Genomic DNA, 16,850 nt, shown 5'->3' on the forward strand with positions numbered 1-16,850 from the left:
TAACATTGTATTGTGTAGGGACGAATATAAACATTGTATTGTGTAGGGACGAATATAAACATTGTATTGTGTAGGGACGAATATAAACTATGTATAGTGTAGGGACGAATATTAACATTATATCGTGTAGAGATGGATATAAACATTGTGTAGTGTGGACGAATATAAACATTGTATAGTGTAGGGACGAATATAAACATTGTATCGTGTAGGGATGAATATTAACATTGTATCGTGTAGGGACGAATATAAACATTGTATCGTGTAGGGATGAATATTAACATTGTATCGTGTAGGGACGAATATAAACATTGTATTGTGTTGGGACCAAAAAAAAATTGTATCATGTAGGGACGAATATTAACATTATATCGTGTAGGGACGAATATAAACATTGTATTGTGTAGGGACGAATATAAACATTGTATTGTGTAGGGACGAATATAAACATTGTATCATGTAGGGACGAATATAAACATTGTATCGTGTAGGGATGAATATTAACATTGTATCATGTAGGGACGAATATAAACATTGTGTAGTGTAGGGACGAATATAAACATTGTACCGTGTAGGGATGAATATTAACATTGTATCGTGTAGGGACGAATATAAACATTGTATTGTGTTGGGACCAAAAAAAAAATTGTATCATGTAGGGACAAATATTAACATTATATCGTGTAGGGACGAATATAAACATTGTATTGTGTAGGGACGAATATAAACATTGTATTGTGTAGGGACGAATATAAACATTGTATCATGTAGGGACGAATATAAACATTGTATCGTGTAGGGACGAATATAAACATTGTGTAGTGTAGGGAGGAATATAAACATTGTATTGTGTAGGGACGAATATAAACATTGTATTGTGTAGGGGCGGATATAAACATTGTATTGTGTAGGGACGAATATAAACATTGTATCATGTAGGGACGAATATAAACATTGTATAGTGTAGGGACGAATATAAACATTGTATCGTGTAGGGACGAATATAAACATTGTATTGTGTAGGGACGAATATAAACATTGTATTGTGTAGGGACGAATATAAACATTGTATCGTGTAGGGACGAATATAAACATTGTATTGTGTAGGGACGAATATAAACATTATATCATGTGGGGACGAATATAAACATTGTATAGTGTAGGAACGAATATAAACATTGTGTAGTGTAGGGACGAATATAAACATTGTATAGTGTAGGGACGAATATAAACATTGTATTGTATAGGGACGAATATAAACATTGAATTGTGTAGGGACGAATATAAACATTGTATCATGTAGGGACGAATATAAACATTGTATCATGTAGGGACGAATATAAACATTGTATCGTGTAGGGACGAATATAAACATTGTGTAGTGTAGGGAGGAATATAAACATTGTATTGTGTAGGGACGAATATAAACATTGTATTGTGTAGGGGCGGATATAAACATTGTATTGTGTAGGGACGAATATAAACATTGTATCATGTAGGGACGAATATAAACATTGTATAGTGTAGGGACGAATATAAACATTGTATCGTGTAGGGACGAATATAAACATTGTATTGTGTAGGGACGAATATAAACATTGTATTGTGTAGGGACGAATATAAACATTGTATCGTGTAGGGACGAATATAAACATTGTATTGTGTAGGGACGAATATAAACATTGTATCATGTGGGGACGAATATAAACATTGTATAGTGTAGGAACGAATATAAACATTGTGTAGTGTAGGGACGAATATAAACATTGTATAGTGTAGGGACGAATATAAACATTGTATTGTATAGGGACGAATATAAACATTGAATTGTGTAGGGACGAATATAAACATTGTATCATGTAGGGACGAATATAAACATTGTATCATGTAGGGACGAATATAAACATTATATTGTGTAGGAACGAATATAAACATTATATTGTGTAGGGACGAATGTAAACATTGTATCGTGTAGGGACGAATATTAACATTATATTGTGTAGGGACGAATATAAACATTATATTGTGTAGGGACGAATATAAACATTGTATTGTGTAGGGGCGGATATAAACATTGCGTCATGCAGTGAGGAATATAATCGTTGTATCGTGTAAGGATGAATATAAAAATTGCGGCGTTTAGACACGAATATAAACAAATCGTCGTTCTTTATCTATATAACCAAAGTTATATTTCTCTAAGTACATCACAAAACATATACTGAAATGTCGGCAGCCAGATCTCAAAGAGGTGAATTTTTTGTGTAATGTCCCTGAGAATTTACGTCATATATGCTACGCAAGTATCGATGGAATTCGGGTTAGACTACGTCCTCAGTACCCCTTGCTTGTCATAAGAGGCGACTAATTGGGGCGGTATTCTAATGAGCCAGCAAAAACCAAGGTCCCGTGTCACAGCAGGTGTGAAACGATAAAGATCCCCCTGTTCAAAGGCCGTAAGCGCCGAGTATGGGCCTAAATTTTGCAGCCCTTCACCGACAATTGTGACGTCTCCATATGAATGAAAGATTCTAGAGAGGGACGTTAAGCAATATACAATCAATTAATCAATCTCGATGTAGGTCTTTCATACAAATGCGATAATTGTCAAAAATCTAGGCTTGCATTTAAGTACTATGTGAGAAACAGCGTGGATTTTATTACGTCATAAGATGACATCATGTGGACTGTGGCTATCGATGCTCCATCAGTTATACGCAAAGAAATGCGATGGTTGATTGATTGTATCTTGCTTAACGTCTCGCTGGAGAATTTTTCACTCATGTGGAGACGTCACCAAGACCGGTGAAGGGCTTCAAACGATGGAGTTCATTGACGATTTAAATGAAGATAAGATGGAACACATTTTAATGTTAGAGCAGTATCCATGGTTTGGTCTGGTCCTTTCTCCATTGTTATATTGAGACACACCAGGCTGTATATTGCGTCAAATATTATACATGAAATCCCTATTCAGGTTAAAGAACTTTTTTATTTCACCTTATGATTAATAAGAAATGAATGAAACGGAGTCTTTCATAATCCTGAGGAAACTTCTAAGTACCATTAAACGGCTTATATGACTTTCCACTGGATCAGCAGACATTATACGAATGCGTCACTTGTGACCTAGAAAAATATGCAAACACCCACTACGGTTAGTAACGATTACGCTGATTTAGATACCATTACGTCATTCATTATGACAATATTTTCTTTTGTTTAAGTATGTACACTAGTACATCACTTTCAAGATTGTAACATCTTTTTCAATCTCCTACCGGGAGACAGCACATTGTTTTACGATGTCTACCGGGAGACATAACATTATTTTAAAGATTTCGTTCGAAAAATCTTTGAACCTGACCTTCGTTTGACCTTCCAACATACCTTTGATTTTCTCTTTTAAAGCATAGCCCTTGGTAAGAGAACTGTCACTGCCTGATTCTTTATGACAGATCTGTCGTGGCCGGGTTCGAATTCACGATCTCGCTATCCCGAAGCCAGTGCTTTTTCTCTTGGGTGCTTCAATGTCAACATATAGAATATTATTTGGATAGAGGTCGGATACTCAAGGTAAAGAAAGAAAAATTATCTAGAATTTGGCTGATCTAAACTAATCATACGGTAAGGCTTAAGTGTTCGTTGATTTAGGATTAAGTTAAAGCTTGGGTTTAGTTTTGGGGTTGATTTTGGATGAAGTTTAAAGTTTAACTTTAGCGTTCGAGACGATTTAGAATTAAGTTAAAACTCAAGTTTAGTGTTCTGGTTCATTTAAGATTAAGTTGAAGCTTAAGTTTAGTGTTCTGGTTGATTTGATTCATGATCAAGTAGAAGCTTAAGTTTAATGTTTGGGTTGATTTATTATTAATTTAAGGCATAAGGTTAGTGTTTGGGTTGATTTAGAATAAAGTTAAAACTTAAATTTAGTGTTTCGGTTGATTTAGGATTAAATTAAGGCTTAGGTTTATTGTTAGGGTTGATTTAGGATTAAGTTAGGCTGAAATTCGGTGTTTGGGTTGATTTAGGATTAAGTTAAGGCTTAAGTTTAGTGTTTGGGTTGATGTAGATGGGATTTATTTTTAGTATATGGAAGGAATAGCTTGTGGCTAAGCTTAGGTTCAGTATAAGAATTATTCTAGGATTGTTTTAGGATAAGTTTACAACTAGGTAATGTATTGCATAAATCCTTATTAAGTATAGAATGGTGTTATAAGCCAGAGTTTAAAATCAGAGCAAAGGCAGTGCGCTTACGGTAGATTTTGGTCTGAGGATATCCGGTTGAGGGCAGTAAACACTTATTGTAGGTTTTGGCAGTAAACGCTTGTGGTAGGTTTGCCTACATTCAAATTAAGTAGATCTAGATATAAATTGTCTACACACAAATAAAGTAGATCTAAATATAAATTGCCTACACACAAATAAGTAGATCTAAATATAAATTGCCTACACACAAATAAGTAGATCTAAATATAAATTACTTACACACAAATAAGTAGATCTAAATATAAATTACTTACACACAAATAAGTAGATCTAAATATAAATTACTTACACACAAATAAAGTAGATCTACATTGTATTAAGGTTTTCAGAAAGAAAAATGGTATGCAAGGCTGTCGACTCTTGAAAATGACAAATTGATTACACGTGTATATGTATCGGGCGTATTTTAATACAATTTTAATTGATATAGCAGAAATGGCTCATGATCCTTGTACATAATTCCGTTAGTATCAGGAAAAAGTGATTATGACGCTCAAGTAGAGCTAGCACAAAGAGTCACTCTACGTAGATTTCAAAGATCACGAGTTCTGATTTTTTTTTTTTTTTTTTTTTTTTTTTTTGGTATCAGTACAATCCATCTCTAGCGACTACACAATTCATCTACTTAATGCAAGCTGTGGAACCAGAACAGCAAACGGGCATAACATTGTTTTTAGACACGGTCATAACATTGTTTTTAGACACTGTCATAACATTGTTTTTAGACACTGTCATAACATTGTTTTTAGACACTATGAAGGTTTTGAATTGTTATCTACTTAACACAAGCTGTGGAACCAATAGAACACAAACGGAATATAATTATTTGTAGACACTATAAAAGTTTATAATTGTTTTGCTTTTGTACCATACGTGGAACTGATTTAAAATCTCCACTAAAACTATAATTTTATCTCAGTCTGGATAACCACTAGCAAAGGTGTATAATGACCACTTAGATACGGAGCGATAGATAATAGACCTGTGTTTTCAAGGTAAGGATGTCATTTCAAGAAACCCGTATTTCCGAGTTTTCACAAACAGAGCATCGATTTTTCTTGGGGTTTTTTCCCCGGCTAGTTTCCGAAATATTTTCCTCTTGATAAAACATATACTTCCTTGATCATTTGATTAAGTCGTTTTAGCTCGCGCACATACACGCATACACACAAACATACGCATACACATATATGCATGTACACACATATACGCATGTACACACATACACGGATGTACACACATATATGCATGGACATACAACACACATACAATCATAAACAACAATCAAACCAAACAAAATCAAAGAGACTATTGTAACCGAGGTACATAGTTCTGTAACAGTAAAACTAGGATATAACGAATTGTAACCTACATAGTTCTGTAACAGTAAAACTAGGATATAACGAATTGTAACCTACATAAGTACATGGTTCTGTAACAGTAAAACTAGGATATAACGAATTGTAACCTACATAAGTACATAGTTCTGTAACAGTAAAACTAGGATATAACGAATTGTAACCTACATAAGTACATAGTTCTGTAACAGTAAAACTAGGATATAACGAATTGTAACCTACATAAGTACATAGTTCTGTAACAGTAAAACTAGGATATAACGAATTGTAACCTACATAAGTACATAGTTCTGTAACAGTAAAACTAGGATATAACGAATTGTAACCTACATAAGTACATAGTTCTGTAACAGTAAAACTAGGATATAACGAATTGTAACCTACATAGGTACATAGTTCTGTAACAGTAAAACTAGGATATAACGAATTGTAACCTACATAAGTACATAGTTCTGTAACAGTAAAACTAGGATATAACGAATTGTAACTTACATAGGTGCATAGTTCTGTAACAGTAAAACTAGGATATAACGAATTGTAACTTACATAGGTGCATAGTTCTGTAACAGTAAAACTAGGATATAACGAATTGTAACCTACATAAGTACATAGTTCTGTAACAGTAAAACTAGGATATAACGAATTGTAACCTACATAGTTCTGTAACAGTAAAACTAGGATATAACGAATTGTAACCTAGTAGGTAGTTCTGTAACAGTAAAACTAGGATATAACGAATTGTAACCTACATAGTTCTGTAACAGTAAAACTAGGATATAACGAATTGTAACCTAGTAGGTAGTTCTGTAACAGTAAAACTAGGATATAACGAATTGTAACCTACATAGGTACATAGTTCTGTAACAGTAAAACTAGGATATAACGAATTGTAACTTACATAGGTACATAGTTCTGTAACAGTAAAACTAGGATATAACGAATTGTAACTTACATAGGTACATAGTTCTGTAACAGTAAAACTAGGATATAACGAATTGTAACCTACATAAGTACATAGTTCTGTAACAGTAAAATTAGGATATAACGAATTGTAACCTACATAGGTGCATAGTTCTGTAACAGTAAAACTAGGATATAACGAATTGTAACCTACATAAGTACATAGTTCTGTAACAGTAAAACTAGGATATAACGAATTGTAACCTACATAGTTCTGTAACAGTAAAACTAGGTTATAACGAATTGTAACCTACATAGGTACATAGTTCTGTAACAGTAAAACTAGGTTATAACGAATTGTAACCTACATAGTTCTGTAACAGTAAAACTAGGATATAACGAATTGTAACCTACATAGGTACATAGTTCTGCAACAGTAAAACTAGGATATAACGAATTGTAACCTACATAGTTCTGTAACAGTAAAACTAGGATATAATGAATTGTAACCTACATAAGTACATAGTTCTGTAACAGTAAAACTAGGATATAACGAATTGTAACCTACATAAGTACATAGTTCTGTAACAGTAAAACTAGGTTATAACGAACACCTAATGAAGATCATCTTCTTATTACAAAATGAATTTTATTTTACATGGTTAACAGTTATCAAGAGTGGTGTCGGTGGCCAAATGGTTAGGCTGTTAGACTCTCGACCGAAAGGCTGTGGGTTTGAGTCCTGACCGTGGCAGGGCCGACGTTGTGTCCTTGGGAAAGGCACTTTACACGAATTTCCTCACTCCACCCAAGTGTAAAATGTGTACCTGGCTATAGACAGTGAAAGATATTGTTAGAATGTTAGTGCTCTAGCGCCTGTAATGGCAGCTTGTACTGTATACTTCCAAGGAAGCTGAAAAAGTTCTAGATTGATATAAGGTCTGCCGGGGTAATAATGCATTGTAAAGCTCTTTGAGCAGCATACGCTGGAAAAGCGCTATATTAAAACCAATCATTATCATTATCAACATGTACATAAAGAATTATGTTTTTAAATGTCATAATTTGATATCCTTAGCACTGGGGCATAACTATGTATTTACTTTACTTGATGTCTGTCAAAACATTCAGCAGGTACCGTATTTGGCGGTGGGGGTAAACATTTCCTCCACCACCCAGCTCCACCCCATCTCATGCCATCACTTGATGAAACTGGAAATTAATGTTTGGTACAAGTTTTCATCTTTTTTTCGTCAGCTGTTATTTACATGCATATGCACTCTTTCTCTCCATACCACTATCTGATTTATTTATTGTTTACTGATGTAGTGAAACAACACGTGGCTGGGGTAATTTCTTTTCCCAACATCTGGTGCCGTCACTTGATAATTGCGGCACGTGCTCTAATTTTTATTGTCCACGAAATGCACATGACTTGAAAAACCAATACAATATAAACTACCTTTTCCCGGTATTTGGTGTCACAAGATTTCAAATTAATAAAATCTCTTGACAAATTAAGGCAGTACTACTTATTTTCAAACTTTACATTGCAGCACTGCTAAGTTGTTAGGCCTCTTATGAAATTGAAAATGAACGGAATTAAAAGTGCGCAAGAAACACTTTTGCTGGACAAAATTTCTTCATGATGAAAAGATGAAGATAAGGAACAATGTGATCGATTTCATAACTCCTATAAGGAATACAAAATTGAGAATTGGATAAACACGGACCCCTGAATATACCATAGGTAGGATTAGGAGTAAGCGTCTCCTGTCGACGGGTCACATGATGTCAAACAACACGTTTATTTTCTTACAAGTAACGATATACAAACACTAATGGTAAAAATTCAACACAAAATCTGATCCAACGATACCATATCCGAAATAATGGTACCTCGTGTGTTTGCAGATTCTGCTGTTTCATTATGAAATATATTTTCACTGGGGGGTGGGGGGGATTGCTCGATCCCCCTGTCAAAGCATAAAGTGCGTCACGTCTTGCAAAATGTGGACGTCACGTCACATCGATCGACATGTAGATCGCTATCTGTGAATGGCTTACTTATCTCATAACTCCTTGGGTCGTCGCAAACCACGCCTATTGTCTCCGTTTACACTATGTCAAATGCCGTGGCTGTATGATTAACAAATCTTCGACTTCATGAATATCCATGTCCATACGTCAACCAGTTGATGACTTCCATGATTTTTTGGTGGAAAGAAAATCATTCGCAGGTCATTGCGTGCTCTAAGCGGAATAAACCGAGGATTGCCGATTGCGAACAAACTGGACACTTTTAGCTGTTGTAAATAATGGCCGCTTCTTTGTTGACTTCACCGATGTAATGAATGTTCCATACAATATGCGTAACCACGCCACTCTATTTGGATAATTGTCCGATCAACTCTAGTCTTTCAGTTTCAACACATCCACTTTACCCTGAAGTTCCTCATCAAGTTTGAGAATACGATTAAGTTTATTAATACAGAATTTACAAGCGTAACCACTGCTGTTAATGCAAAGTTCATTTAATAAATACTTATAAACTTTACTTGCTTCTGTAAACAGGGATCTGTAGCCTTTTTTTATCCGTTATTACTTGTAAACAAATACTGAACGTTTTAGATACATGTATGGGCGCAGCCATTTGAAAATCGGAAATATGTTATTGTAACTGGATGAAAATCGAGGGTTTTCTTGATCATGCAACCATGGTTTGAGGTAGGGTAGGTACTACCAGACTCAGTAACCGTGGCTAGCGACGATGTCTTTCTAGGTGCCTAATCCCACCTTTAGTATTTTCAAGGGTCCGACTTTGCCCAATTTTGTATTCCTTAGGAGTTATGAAATCGATCACTGCTCGGAGTGGCGGATTTAAAGGGGGCGCAACCGGCGCCCCCCCCCCCCTAAAATTTTCAAAAAATGTATTAAACGATAAAAGAAGCAACAATTTCTTCCACTCCCGGAGAAATAATTGACAAAATCTTTTGATTTCTTGCATTACTTTATTGGGAGAACTTAATTTTTTCCAAAAACCCTTAAAATTTGCGCCATTTTACTAATTTCACCTTATTAAATATGATAGAAAACAGTACAAATGACTTAAATAGAAGACATATTTCAAGCCCTGTAAAATCCAAGAGCTTCCGGGGGCTTTAACCCCTAGGCTCCCACCAGGGCAAAGCCCTGGACCCACTGGGGACCTCAAGGCCCCCTGCCTCATAAAGTGGCACTCCCGTAACCGCAATTCCTGGATCCGCCCCTGGTTCGTTATCTTCACTATTTCATTTCACCGTGTCGAATTTAAATGGCGACAATATTTCATGCTATGGTAAATTATAATGTAGTTTAAACTTCGTCGGTATGTTGCTAAGCTGCCAAGCGAATCTTTGCGCGGTACAAGTAAATTCTATCTATTCATGTTTGTTAACTTGTCTATAAAGTAAGAACAGTATAGTGTACTTTGGTCTTTTTGCATTAGATTATAGGGAATGAAGCTAAGCTTGTCCTTTGTTATATGTTGTAATCTAACTTGGCGTAGTTAAAGCGTAAACTGCACCAAGTTAGATTCTCTTGTATAAAATAGGTTAATATTAGCTTCATTCCTTAGTAAAACCCTTTCAAAGATCCAACTTCAGTTTACAGTAATATAAAAAATAATTTAGTGCAATGAGCTTCAAATGATTAAAAGCTGTTTGATATTCTGTGTTATTCTTCTAAGTTATAATGAAATTGTTTCATAGCAACCTGCAATTTTGTGAAAAGGTATTTTGGACTTTATCAATCCGACAATTTTTTGTAGACAGTCAGTAACAAACCTGATACAGTCCACTCCGGGTATCTTGAAATTCAAGGGTCCGGCTTTAATTGTTAATTACATGTATATCCAAAGATCCAAAGCTCAATATAACCAATGTTTAATCATATAAAGACTGTTACTGGGGGATTTATTTTTACTTCAATATGACAGATAGTTCGCTATAAATGACTTCAATATAACAAATAATTCAATATTAACAACTTTAATATAAAAGGAGTAAACTGTAAGGGGTTTGTTTTGTAGAGGACCAATATGTTTAATACGTAAATATGTATAAGAAATACATTTTTAAAAAAACGTTCTGGATACCATGCTCGCCTTCTGACGAAATTCAGACGGCAGTCACGTGACGTGTTTGAATGTCATTCTAGTCCAATCTCAAAACAATTGAATTTGAACTTTCACCTTTTAGAATTTAATAGTAAACCTGACATCATATTATAACGTATCAATCGACCTTTAAAAGGTATTTTTGTTGCAGATGAGGAATTTATTAAATTCAAATAGTCAATCTTTCCGACAAACCTGATCAAAACAACTCCACGTGTACGACAAAAGGCATGTCAGTAATTATAGCGGAGGAAGAATATCGTCATATACAAAATACCACCAGAAAATGCTTATGAAATACTACAATGTGTTAATTATTTTTGCAACATTTGAAAAACAACATCCTACGTCTCTTTTACTGGTGTTTATTATTAGAGTACATTTTCATTTTGTTTATAAAGAATTATTTCCATATATTATGCGGTTTTGCTTGAAAAAAAAATTGAAACAACTAACAGAAACACTGTTAAAAGAAATTAAGGGCATCAATTTTTGCGATTTGGTAAAATAAAAAAAAGGACATTTTTCAAATATTAAAACCTGCAAATTGACTAAAACTTTTGATCCAGTAAATTGTAAAAAAAAAAAAAAAAAAAAGATAGTAAATGTTATAACCAAAATCGAAAATGAAAAAAAAACCGCAGTAGTTGGAAATTGTTCTTCGTGATTGTTTCTTTTCTTGGAAATTGCGGTAAAAATTCTTGGAAATCACGGTAAAAAATTCTTGGAAATTGCGGTAAGAATTTGGAAAGAAGAGAATTCCTGAATAGCCATTATTTCTTGTTTCTCAAGACTGGTATATAATTGTATGTCGTACAATCTTTGGTTTGATATCGCTCGTTTGATATTCCGAAATTTGTTTTATCTAACAATAACATCCTTTTATTCAATTTCTCCCCAAACAGTTGTCGAACCTTCAGTAACCTCACTGACTGTTTTGCATGTGATGAAATAGAGGTTTAATGCTGGAGTAATGATGTTGAATTGTTTAAATTACGAGAGTATATATGTGCGTATGTGATGGGGTGCGCCCACACCATCAGACATTGATCGTTATAACTACAAACTAGTACATGTACTAGTTTGTGTGTGTATGAGTCCTTGATACATGCACCATAAATCTGGATTCACATCCTTGTCGTGTTTGCTATAAATAACTTGTTGATAATATATGTTTTCTTTCGACACTTTAAAATGTTTTTGCTGAGAGCTATATCTTTTCCTTTTAAAGATAAAAACCTCTTATAAATGTAGAACTTGCTTCCGTTTCTTTTCCTTGAGAGGCAAAAGTTGTTGTCTTGATAACTCTGGCTTGGAATTTGATCTCTTTTTCAATGTCATACACACATATATACACACATACATACATATATATATATATATATACACATACTGCCAATCTGTCGTTTGCCACTCTATGCTGCACAGATAGTTAAGGACTCCGGACATCCTCCTCGGCTCTGTGTGAATCACCCTCGGCGCTGTTTATACGGGCACTTATAGTTCAGATTAACAACGATTTCTAATATTTCCTTGGAGGAACTTTTGTTTTAGTAACAAGATCGTGATGATTTTTTAAGTTCTAAGAGGAATTTACAGGGCGCCACGCCCATGTTTTGACTAACGTTTGGTGAGTGTCTGTTTGAGGTTTAATAATAATTGTTTTATTTTAAGGACAAGCTGAAGTAATTTTCTGTGTAAGGAACGTATTAATAACGTTTTTTCAAAAGTGATATATTACGATAGTTTGTGATTGATGTCTAATTCAGACGAGTAACCGGTTAAACAGAGCATGAATATTATGGTTGTTTTTTTCTTCTTTTAAGTTGTTTGTTATGTTATAGAAGAAGCATCTAAGATATTGTACATTCTATTTCTTTGGAATATGTTGATAATTCATGTTTCAATATGGTCAATGCATCTACATTGCGACTTCGTTCATTTAGCGACAGCATATATACATTATAAAGGCAATCAGGAACTTGAACCACATAGTCGGATGTTTTGATGGTGGAATTACACCATTGATTGATGAAATAAAGTCAGCTGTGCTTATTGAGTTGTGGAAAGAGTATGAAGTTATCCATCTCAACTTTAGGGAATGAGGATGTGATTTATAATTTTCATATATTGTAAGAGCCTTTATGAAATTGACCCTGGAAAGGTCTGGAATGGCAGAGGTAATTAATTGCTTTTCATCTCTATTTTGTTTCATTTGTAAGATGATAGAGACCTCTCCATTCGTAATGTGTTTGTTCCTAGCAGCTGATTGCAGTTGATAACTTTTTTAAAGGCATTAAACGTTTCACTTCTCAATCGATCGGTAAATATATTAAACTGGGGACTGTTTTTCATTGTATTGGTATGCAGTTTTTACTTTGACTTTTTTATATAACACCGGCTTCTATATTCTATGTAATTATCTTATTTGTTTCATATGTTAAAAAGTGATTTACGGAATACTATTTATAATCTTATCGGTGTACATCAAAGTGTACATTTATCTCCCCTTAGTCGTAACGATTCTAAAGTACACAGCTCTCAAAGTTGTTTCCCTTCTTCATATTTCATATTATGCTGTAGGAATTTATTTAACAAAACGAAAACTCTTCCGAAGTATTTGTTATCCAATGTATCAAATACAAAAGTATTTAAAAGTTGGGAAAATTAAAATTCTTATTTTCCAATGTATGAGTGTGCATATTTTGCGGCCTTCACCTTCGTGAAATCTGTTAATTCAAGAATAAAAATGGCCAATTATACTCTCTAATAACAATTTGGAACTTTTTGATTTACGAAATAGCGTTGTTGGTTTGTTGCACGGGTTCACTAGATTATGGAAGACGTCTTATACGCACCCAAGGGAATATAGTCTATGTTTGCTTACAAGGAATCAAACGTACACACATAACGTGAATTCTAATTGCCTCAAATTCCATTGAAGTTTTATGACGGGCACCAATCAAACAATAGATGCTTATAGAATCCGACAATTTTTTTTTTTTTTTGGTGAATTTGTCCACAATTGATGAGTAGAATTAAATCTACCTTGATATCTGACGAAAATCACAAACGTCAATGAAACATCAATACTATACATGTATCTGAAGCTATTTTGTCGAAGTCCAAGATCAGACTGCGATGTAGGCTCATGACAAAGAAATGTTGGCGCTTTTCATTTTCCTTCGTCATCCTGAATAGAATTGTCCAATACGCGGTATATGACGCGTGAATAACACCTGAAAGAGGATATGCAGTTCATACTACGTTGGATTTTCGTATATCCTTTCAATTGCACTATCATCTGACCGGCTGGACGATATTTTAAGCAAACACATATTTTTGACGGCTGAATATCGCAGTTTGAAAAACAAAATAGAATTGGTGTCCATGAATTTGAGAATAATAGTCCCACAGTGAAATTTAAGTGTGGACATCCGATTCGCTGTAATGAAAAATGAGACATAGCAGATAAAAGTAATTCAATATTAATGCAGTTCTGCATGGCTCTGAACATGAATAATTACCCAGATATTTCATTTCATACTTTCGACTTACATGTACGCTATATTACTTGTTTCTAGTGTCATTAGCAGCATCGTAGATAATTGCATATCGATTTAAGTTGAAACACGTTGTTATTTTATTGTATCTCCAGTATCCCAGTTTCACTGTTTGTTTATCGTTGATCAATTACGCTACATCATTCTTTTTGAACTCCACGCTTGAATAGAGTCGATATAAATACTGCCAGTATCTACAGTCAGACTATCGCAGGTTGACACGTAGATCTTGCTCTTCCGGGCACCTTGGATTGTCAGAATCTCGATGGTTAGTTGTGCCGTTCCATAAACGATTAGATATATCTGCTGTGTAATACAGGCAGAAACGCGCTAATATGACATCCTGCACAAGTTAACAGATGGGAAAACTAAACCAATTGAGTTTGTATAAATGACTTTAAAATGCTGGTCCGTTGTGATGACTTTAAAATGCTGGTCCGTTGTGATGCTGATCCGGTACGAGGCTAGTGTTGACCAGCAGGTATGAAAAACATGACGTCGGCGATACCCGGAGAACACATTTTAAAGGTTAACAAGCAAAGGAAGACGATAAAACGGAGAAGTAAGATATTTTTTGTAAAATCTTTAATTTCCAGTTTATCAGTTTAAAGTTTGTTTTGATGCACCATTGTATCAAGTCGCCGATATTCACTCGAGGGTAACGACCCATGCAAATAAACGTCATCCTTGCCGATTATATGTATTTTCAACGAGATATAAAAGTACGATTATGAATTTGGTCGGGTAATTGCTTTTATAATTGCACGTGTTCTTTCACTGGTGATTCTAAAAGTAAATCCATAGATTATTTATATCAAACCCTCGGGAACGTGACACGTGATATCTACAGCGAGTTGGACATTGAGTGAAGACGTATCCGTTTTTTGACTACCGTAAACCTACAGTAAGTTTATCTTTGAAATGCATTCAAACCTTTTAATGATTTATTGATGCCTAATCATCGCATCTCATTGTGCGTTTGTCCTTTTCAATGGTAATGTTAGTATATTCTATTAACTTTTTTTTTTTTTTGGTCATGATCAGGTGATTTAATGGAATATCATACGGCGGCCTGCTGCACACACGTGTCCCTGTATGTTCTCATGCAGTAACATATGTTTGAGAACGTTAATATCAATTTCATAAATTTCCATCGTAATAGACGAAATTAGACCATCTGCAATGTGGCTTTATCGCAATGTCAACTGGTAACAACTGTTGCAGCGTTGTATTGCAGAGCTTAATTGACGGGAGTTTTGTCTGTAAAATGTCCCACTAAAAGCATGTCTGCTTAATTCAACAATAATAGGAAAACAACTTTGCAAATTCGCATTTATTATTTTTTTAAAAATCTTTTAAATTATTATTAATTTTTTCAGTGTTGGACTAACTGCATCGCTATAAGACAAATAACGTCGTATTTAGATTCTGAAACTGAAAATCAAATTTCTGATTTGAAGGGTTTTCTTTTTCTTTATATATTCGAAGTCTAATGAAATGTTGATGGACTTCATTTATTTAGTGCCCGTGTACGTATCACATCAATGTGTCATTTGTTGTTTTACGTCAAATTCGAGAATTTTTCACTCTTGGTGACGACACCATTTGTAGGCGAATTGCCACATAATCGCACTATGTATGACCCTCAAGGCCGTAACAGTGATTGTTGTTTTTTTTATCATGTGAACACTTACCGTCAATCCGCACCTCGGCTTTTAAGGCCTCGTCCGACAGAACAAAGTCTTTCATTTATTATATTAGACTATTCCAACGTCCTGGGATTGACGTGAGCGCCGGAAGTGGAACCGGAAGGGGCGTCCTGATTGTGAAGCTAGCGCTCTAACCACTGGGCTACCGTAACCGGTCTGCATCCTCAATAATATATACACTGTAACCTGATTATTTTATGTCTTTGTCACAAAATGTCAAGCCAATGTTCATAGCTGTTTCGCATCTATAACATTCCATCCCTACACATGTATTTTGTTTTTATTCTGTTGTTGTATGGAGTGTGTACCAGGATTCAAATCAGAAAACGAACAACCTATAGAACCGAACAACCTATGTATACTGGTATTTTAATTCAATCCGTAGATATCCTCTTGATTCATTTAGAATTAATTTCATTTATTTTGGTGTTAAAAAAGTATATATACAAATGAAGATTAAGCCTTAACGATTTGTAAACAATCTTGTAACTTTGTGTTGTGGTATCGTGGTATAAATGGTTCCTTTCATCGTGTTTTTGTTCTTGATTGTCTAGTTGAAGTTTAATTTCTATGTCCAGTTCAAGCCATTCTGTCTATTCCTTGGTTACCATGGTGTAAGTTTTGTAACTATTAATTACATTGACGTGTAAGGATTTGTCTTTTCTTGGTTACTATGTTATAGGCTGTATAACAATATGATAGCTTGACGTGCAAGAATTTCTCTGTTGATGATCACCATGCTATAGGTTATGGTTTAAGTTCTTAAGTTTTTCCGTAGAACCAACTCCCGTAAACGCACCTATTTGTTTGTTTTGCAGTTCTTTATCCATCAATAGTATAATTTTGTTTTACTTTTCATTGAAATATTTTCATGAGAGTGGGTGCCGAGAACATAACC

The 16,850-nt window shown here is 34.5% G+C and overlaps 1 protein-coding gene and 1 long non-coding RNA gene across 4 annotated transcripts in view; one reads left to right on the plus strand and one right to left on the minus strand.

Moving 5' to 3' along the window:
- The window catches only part of LOC125670541 (uncharacterized), a 56,196-nt gene that overhangs the window by 22,796 nt on the left and 16,550 nt on the right, over window positions 1-16,850 (plus strand). The gene's annotated exons all lie outside the window — the stretch shown is intronic.
- LOC130046925 (uncharacterized) lies at window positions 13,661-14,322 on the minus strand. The gene is made up of 2 exons (XR_008795998.1): window positions 14,239-14,322; window positions 13,661-14,125 (listed from the first exon to the last, which is right to left on the minus strand). It is a non-coding gene; the product is annotated as an uncharacterized LOC130046925 (long non-coding RNA).

This window comes from Ostrea edulis, chromosome 1, assembly GCF_947568905.1.
Source record: "Ostrea edulis chromosome 1, xbOstEdul1.1, whole genome shotgun sequence".
Classification (NCBI taxonomy): domain Eukaryota; kingdom Metazoa; phylum Mollusca; class Bivalvia; order Ostreida; family Ostreidae; genus Ostrea; species Ostrea edulis.